Here is a 7300-nt window from a genome sequence, read left to right on the forward strand (position 1 = left end):
CCTCCCCCTTTTCTTTCTTTCTTCTTTTTTTTTTTTTTTTTTTGGTTTTTCGAGACAGGATTTCTCTGTGTAGCTTTGCGCCTTTCCTGGAACTCACTTGGTAGCCCAGGCTGGCCTCGAACTCACAGAGATCCGCCTGGCTCTGCCTCCCGAGTGCTGGGATTAAAGGCGTGCGCCACCATCGCCCGGCCCCTCCCCCTTTTCATTCGGCCTGAGACCTTAGCTCATGGAATGGTGCTGCTACCCACATTCAAGGCAGGCCCTTCCTGCCTCAGTTAAATCTATCCCTCACAGGCATGCCTGGAGGTTTGTCTCCTAGGTTGCCTTTAAATCCTGTCAGGATGACAGGGAAGATTAACCATCCCAGAGAGTAGACAGTACACTTCAGTTCAGAAAAGGTCTTGGCCAAGATAGCTCTTCTCTTTTCTTTCCCCTTCCAATCATCACGTTTCCTTCCCAGAAGCAGTTCTGTCACTGAAAGGTTTGGAGGCAGAGGCCTGCCCATCAAGTCTTCTCCTTAGAATCTGGTACCTGGAAACAGCAGTAGGGACCCAGGCTTTGGAAGGAACAGACACAGAGCCTGTTACTTGTATCAATTTTCTGCAAGGGTGCTTACTTAACACTCAGTGTGGGATTTGTTTTCATTCTCATGTGTGTGTGTGTGTGTGTGTGTGTGTGTGTGTGTGTGTGTGTGTGTGTGTTTTTCATGTGCACACGCACATGTGCAGCATGTTCATGTGTGCAGGCCAGTGTGCAGGCACATATGAGTGTGCACACACATAGAGGCCAGCTGACCTCCTTGGTGTTGGCCCTCAGAAGCTGTGCATCTTGTTTTCCAACAAAAGATCTGGAGCTCAACAAGCAAGCTGGGCTTGAGCCCTAGGGGCCTGCTTGTCTCTGCCTCCCCAGCACTGCGGTTGCAAGTGTGCACCACCGCTCCCGGCTTTGTGTAGGTTCCGGGGGCTGAACTCAGGTCCTCCTGCTAAGCACTTTAGTGACTCAGCTATCACCTAGCCCTAACACATTTACCATATAGAACACAAGCTCCTTGAGGAAGAGAGCCTTGCCTGCTCTCCTGTTCCCCAGCACAGTACTTGGCAAACTCGGGGCAAAAGATTCATAAAGTAATCGCATCTGCAGTGAGCCCATTGCATGGGCTGGCTCCTGATGCTGCGCACACCACTCAAAATGACCAGCCCTACTGAACTTCCTGGTCAACCGGCTTTCCCCAGCAGAGAGGGGAGGGAGTCCTCTCTCCCCTCTGCCAGCTGTGAAATGCCGCCCAATAAAGTTGCCCCCCCAAGTAGTGGATGGGCTGTGGTGCTGGAGCAGTAGGTAAGAGCCTTGCATCCTGATCCACAGACAGCAAGCAGAGAGAGAGAGAGAGAGACAGAGAGAGACCGAACCTGGCATGAGCTTTTGAAACCTCAGAGCCCACACCCACTGACACACTTCCTTCAACAAGGACACTTCCCAGTCCTTCCCAAACAGTTCCACACTCTGGCGACTAACCATTAAAATATGAGCCTATGGAAGCTATTCTCATTTAAACCACCGCACTTACAGGACCATGCAAACAGCCTGGTCTATGTCCAGAGCCCTTTCAAAACACTTACAAAAAGGTTTTCACCATCTCCTTTACAACCACAGCCCGTTTACTTCCACAGGCCTCAGCTCAGGGGGTCTGGTTCATTCTGCTTTGCTGGCAAGGGCAGCAGCAGTGGACATAGGGTGGGTTATGTCTTGGCTGCAGAAGTGTTTCCAATGCTGTAGGCAGGTGTGAGCATCTCCATGTCTGCAGGGAGGGCATGTTCTTCATGTGTGGTTTGGAGTTTTGTGAGTAACAGCTCAGGCTGAGCTCTTTAGCACTCCCCATATTGCCTAGGCTACCAGCATCATTTTAGTAATCCTATTCTGTAATCCAGGGTTGGCTCTTATTGCTTGCAACCTAGCCTGATTCAGTGAAAGGCATGGAGATCTCTGCTAGTATTTCTTGAGATCCTAACAACAAAAACAGCTTTCATCTATTCTGAATTTGTAAAGTGCCTGAAACTGTACCTCTGTATGTGTTCTGTCTTGGAATTCTAGGGCACCATGAGGTGGTACTATTCATTATCTTCACTTAGAGTGGAAACACATCTGTGCTATCAAGGTTCTGCAGGACTCACCCAAGGACTCACAGGAGGATAGTGAGATGCTGTGATGATAGATAATGCCTTGAAGCAAAATGTGGACGGTAGGGTAGACTGTGGCAGCCAGGAAGAAAACATACTTTGCTCCATGGTGGAGTGGGTGGAACTGAACAGGTCATCTGTCGGTACAGTAGTGGTTCTCAACCCCTCTAATGAAGAAACTTTCTTCCCCATGTTGTAGTGAACCCCAACCATAAAATTATTTCTATTGCTACTTCGTGACTGTAATGAATCATATTGTAAATACTTTTGGAGATAGAGGTTTGTCAGAGGGGTTGCAACCCACAGGTTGAGAACCAGTGTTCTACAGCATCTCCCTCTCTGAGGTAAGAATTCCTATTTCCTCTTCCTTACTGAAAGTGTAGGTGGTGAGATAAAGACATGGAGATATCTCTCTGTCCATCAAGGATTCTGCTAGGGCAACAGCAGGGCTAGGTGACAATGGTACCCATTGTGACCCCACAAATAGAATCTCTGAAACCCACCTTGGACCCACAAGAGGCATGTCCCTGGGCAGAGTGACACATAGCCAAAGCAAACATAAGCCTGCTTTTGCACAGTGCACAGGGCTGCCCTGAAAATACATTTAATACAGGTAATTTCTTTTCCATTTATTTTCAAGAACTCATTTCACTTACCCAATTCCAGGCCAATAAATCTTAACATTAAGTCTGATTTGATGTGTGATGCAGACAGTCTAATTAAGGCCAGGGTATTTTATCAGCTCCTCTAAACTGTCTTTTCTCTGGTCTGCAATTTTTTTATGCTGGTGTTGATCATCTTTTTATTCATAAGGGCTTCATTCCCATCTTTCATGGTTGCATTAACTGGGCATCTAATGAAGGCTTGGATATAGAAGTCTGTATCTCATTTATCCTTGGGAGCAAAATTAATAAAGCAATGGGAAGATAACTTCCTGTCCTGAAATGTTCTTAGCCCACCTTGACTCATCTAAAATGTATTTCACTGTGTCTTCTAGAATCGGGACTCAGCTCAGCTTTAGGATACAGTGCCCAACTTTATCCTTCATTCACTGACAGCCCCATACCCTACTCCCTGCCCACTCCATGGCTTGAAGAAGCTTGGAGAAGAGCAGTCATCAGCCTATTTTCCCCAATACACATGTATTGAGTACCTTCTTTAGCTGAGGCTCAGATAAAAAACAGGTTCAAAGAGATGGGGAAATGGCTCACTGGTAAAGCCTTGCAAGCATGAGGTCCTGAGTTCAACCCCCATCCCCATGTAAAACTGCTGGTCATGGTGGTACATGCTTGCAATGAGAGACAGAGACAGGAGAATCCAGCCAGTCTAGCCTAGTTGGTGAGCTCCAAGCCAACAAAGGATGCTGTCTCAAAGGATGTAGACAAGGTTCCTGAGGATGACACCACACCACACCACACACACACACCTACACACACATAAGCACATATGTCTATAAAAATTTAAAAGAAGATTCAAAGCCTGAGTTAAATAGGTCATGTCACCACTGTTGGCCAATGTCCAGTGGAAGAAAACTATCTTAGCCAAAGACTATTCCAATGAGCAAGCTAAGAAGTTCATCTGCTCTCTTCTTTGGTCTCTGGGAGGGCGATCTTCCAACTAGTCCCTCTGTTAACAAAAAGTCACTAAGCAACTCCTGGATATATGAATGTACTCATTTCCCAGGGATGCCATTATAATGAACCACAAACTGGGTGGTTTACCCACGAATCTGGAAGACAGAAGCCTCAAATCAAGGTTTTGAAAATAGAGTAGTTTCCTTCTGAGGACTGTGAGAAAGAGCTATGCTCAGAGCTTCTCTCCTTGGCTTATAGACACCTTATAGCCAGAGCCTGTCTTTCCCCTGTACATGTCTCTTTAGATAAGGATGTCAATTGCATAAGGTTAAGATCTGCCCTAACGGCTTCCTTTGAACTTGATTGCCCTCTCTAAAGGCTCTGTCTCCAAACAAGGGTGCATTCTAAGGTGCTTGAGGATTAGAATCCTCACTATGAATTTGGGGGAGATAAATGTTCAACAGTGCATTTCTCTGAAGCAGGTTTAACTATGGCTCCATAGCATCGGGCAGCATGCTAGGAGTGGAATACTGGAGCTCCTAGGCAAAATGAGGTTTAAGTTGTACATTAGACACCTCTCCTCTCTGACTCTCATATTTCTTGTCTTGAGTACAAGATGTGGACTGGGTTCCCACTCCCTCTGCCCCTGAGTTCTAGGATGGGTTCTAGGCAGCGTGGGGCTATGTAGGAGGGAAGGTAACACTTCGGCACCATCATCTTCAAGCAGGATGACACTGAACTGGCCAGTTTCATTATGGTTTTGACAAGTTTCTTTGTGTAGCTCTGGCTGGCTTAGAACTCTATCTAGAACTGACTGGCTTCAAACGGGTGGCCTGTGCCTCCAGACTTCTGGGAGTATAACTGTGTGAGACCACACCCAGCTCACACACTGCACTGTCTTCTGAGCTTTGTGTTTTTAACTGTAGGAAGGAGATAGCAATATTAGCTACCATTTAAAAAAAAGAAAGAAAGAGAATGTGGGTATTAAGGATGAGCCACTTAGCACATAGTTGCCGGCTCCTACACACAAACCACTAATGGCATTAATACCATGTTCAGGAGACAAGTTTTATACTGAGTCTCAGGTCTCAGTGGTGGCCACTGTCAGCCAGCAGGACACCCTGTCCCCTAGCCCCCAGCTCCCATCAGGGCCCTCTGCTGCAGTTCAGAGTGAGACGATTGACCTAGCAAGACTTTGGCGATCCTTGTGACATGCCTTCCCCCTCCCCTTTCCCACTTCCTGTCCTGTTCTACTTCACTCTTTATTAAAGTCCTTGGAGTTAGGGCTAGAGCATCAGCTGACTTTTTTTTCTCACTGTATTTTATAATTTTACATAAAATGTATAGCTCTAGATAGAAAAATCTAATAATAAAATGGATAAGACTATCTCGCTTGGCAGAGCTTTATAATGAAGCTATGTAGATTCAGTGTCCCCCATGGATACAGACTGATGTCTACAGTTACCATTTGGCAATGTTATTTTCTCATGTGTGGCATCATCTGGATCATAATCAACCTGAGGAAGCAGATTTTCTTATTCACATCGAATCTCATAATGCACCAGCCCCTCTTTCATAAAGTAACCCATGTAATCCTCCCTACACCTTGATGAGGCAGAAGACAGTGTCTCCCAGGACAAAGGCCCTCAGAGGCTCAGAGATCCCATGGGCAGCAACGCCCTGGCTAGGATTCAATGTACACCATTGACTCCAAGGCCACCCACCACATTTGATACTTGACACTCTCCTTACCACTCTCTACCAACTCAGGAGGCTTATACATTCTCTTCCCACCCCTCACCTCCCTACACACACACACACACACACACACACACACACACACACACACACACACACTCACTCACGCTTAGGCTCTTCATTGTGCAGTTTTTCTGTGGTCTTGGTGCCCCCTAGTGGCTCATTACAGCTCACTGCACCGAGGGCCTGTGACTAAGCGCTTCAGTGGTCCAAAGGCCAATGTGGGTGGCCCTGGGAGAGCACATCTCTCTGCTCCCAGAGGACAGCCAGATCCACCATTAAAGATCTTTTTGTGTAATTCAGGCTGTCTTGAAACTTACTAGGCAGTCTCGGTAGGCCTCAAATTCACTGAAACCCCGAGTGCTTTACAGCGGAGTGCCACCACGGCCCACCAACACTGTACCTCAGTCAGTCCCTCAGGGAGACTCCGCAGGGGTCAAGGCAGAGGAAACGGCACCAAGATGTTATGTCACATCTGGGGTTCCACTCCAGTACCTCCTTCCCATTCTCAGTTGGGATATGTGGGCTTCAGTGGCATTCTCTGCTGTACCCACCAGGAACTTTCATTTCTCAGAGCTTGTTTTGGGGGGAGGGAAGACATCAAAGAAACTGAAGTTAAGGACTTAATGTTTATATATATATATATATATATATATATATATATATATATATATATATATATATATATATATATATATATATATAGTTCTCTTCCCCAAAGGATGCCATCTAGAATCTCCTCTAACAAGGAGATCATGGGGATGGAGGGAATACGTTTGAAGGAACAACTACAGGGAGGGTGATAGCCACATATGACATAAGAGTAGACTCGGGCATATTGAGGGTGGAATGGTACAAAAAGTCAGAGCAGGGAGATGGGGAGAGAGTGTTGTAACAATGCCACAAGGAAACCTGTTGCTGTGTGCAAACATAGACATTAAAAATAAAAAGTCACGCCAGGTGGCTGTGGTGGCGCACGCCTTTAATCCCAGCACTCTGGAGGCAGAGGCAGATGGATCTCTGTGAGTTCGAGACCAGTCTGGTCTACAAAATGAATTCTAGCACAGCCAGGGCTGCTACACAGAGAAACCCTGGAGGGGTCGGGGAGGGGGGGTCTCCCCAGGAGGCGATTAGCCAGCTTCTGTCTCTCTGTGAGCCGTGTGTGCAAAGATGGAGAAGGCATTCTTTCCACTTCTGCGAAGTAAACACATGAAAAACTCCAACCCAGTGAGGCCAGGGCTCTGATATGGGTATTTGGGAATTTTCCCATCATTCTAGAAATGGCTTTCAGCATTCAAAACTGAGAAAAGTCATCAAGCACCCTGAATGCTACAGAAAGTAGACAGCAATCCACAGACACCCTCTACAAGCACCACCCCAGTTCCCAGCCCCTCGCCTCACCCCACAGCTTTTCTTTTCCTCCACCCACCTGCGCAGGGCAAAAGGGAAGCAAAACAGAGGGGACTAGAGCCTGTCCTTGTCACCTCCCACATACCAAAGACCCTCCTCTTCCTGTTTTCTTCTTTCCCCCTGAAAGGCCTACCTAAAACCTTAAGAAGTGGCTTAATCTGTAGCCTTTCTGAAAATCCGTTAATCATTTATCTGTCTTTGAGATCATCTGAGATACCCTGGAGATATATTCACCAATACTGGAGCCAGTGTTCACTCAAGGCTACTGACTACTTGAAATGTGGTCAGTCTGAACTGCAGTGTGGCAAAGTGCAAAATACACTTCATATCTTAAAGATTTAAGACAGGAAAAAAGTTATATCTTTTTTTAAAAATCAATTAGAT

This window comes from Peromyscus californicus, unplaced genomic scaffold (assembly GCF_007827085.1).
Source record: "Peromyscus californicus insignis strain IS unplaced genomic scaffold, ASM782708v3 Scaffold_9__1_contigs__length_137607984, whole genome shotgun sequence".
In the NCBI taxonomy this organism is placed as follows: domain Eukaryota; kingdom Metazoa; phylum Chordata; class Mammalia; order Rodentia; family Cricetidae; genus Peromyscus; species Peromyscus californicus.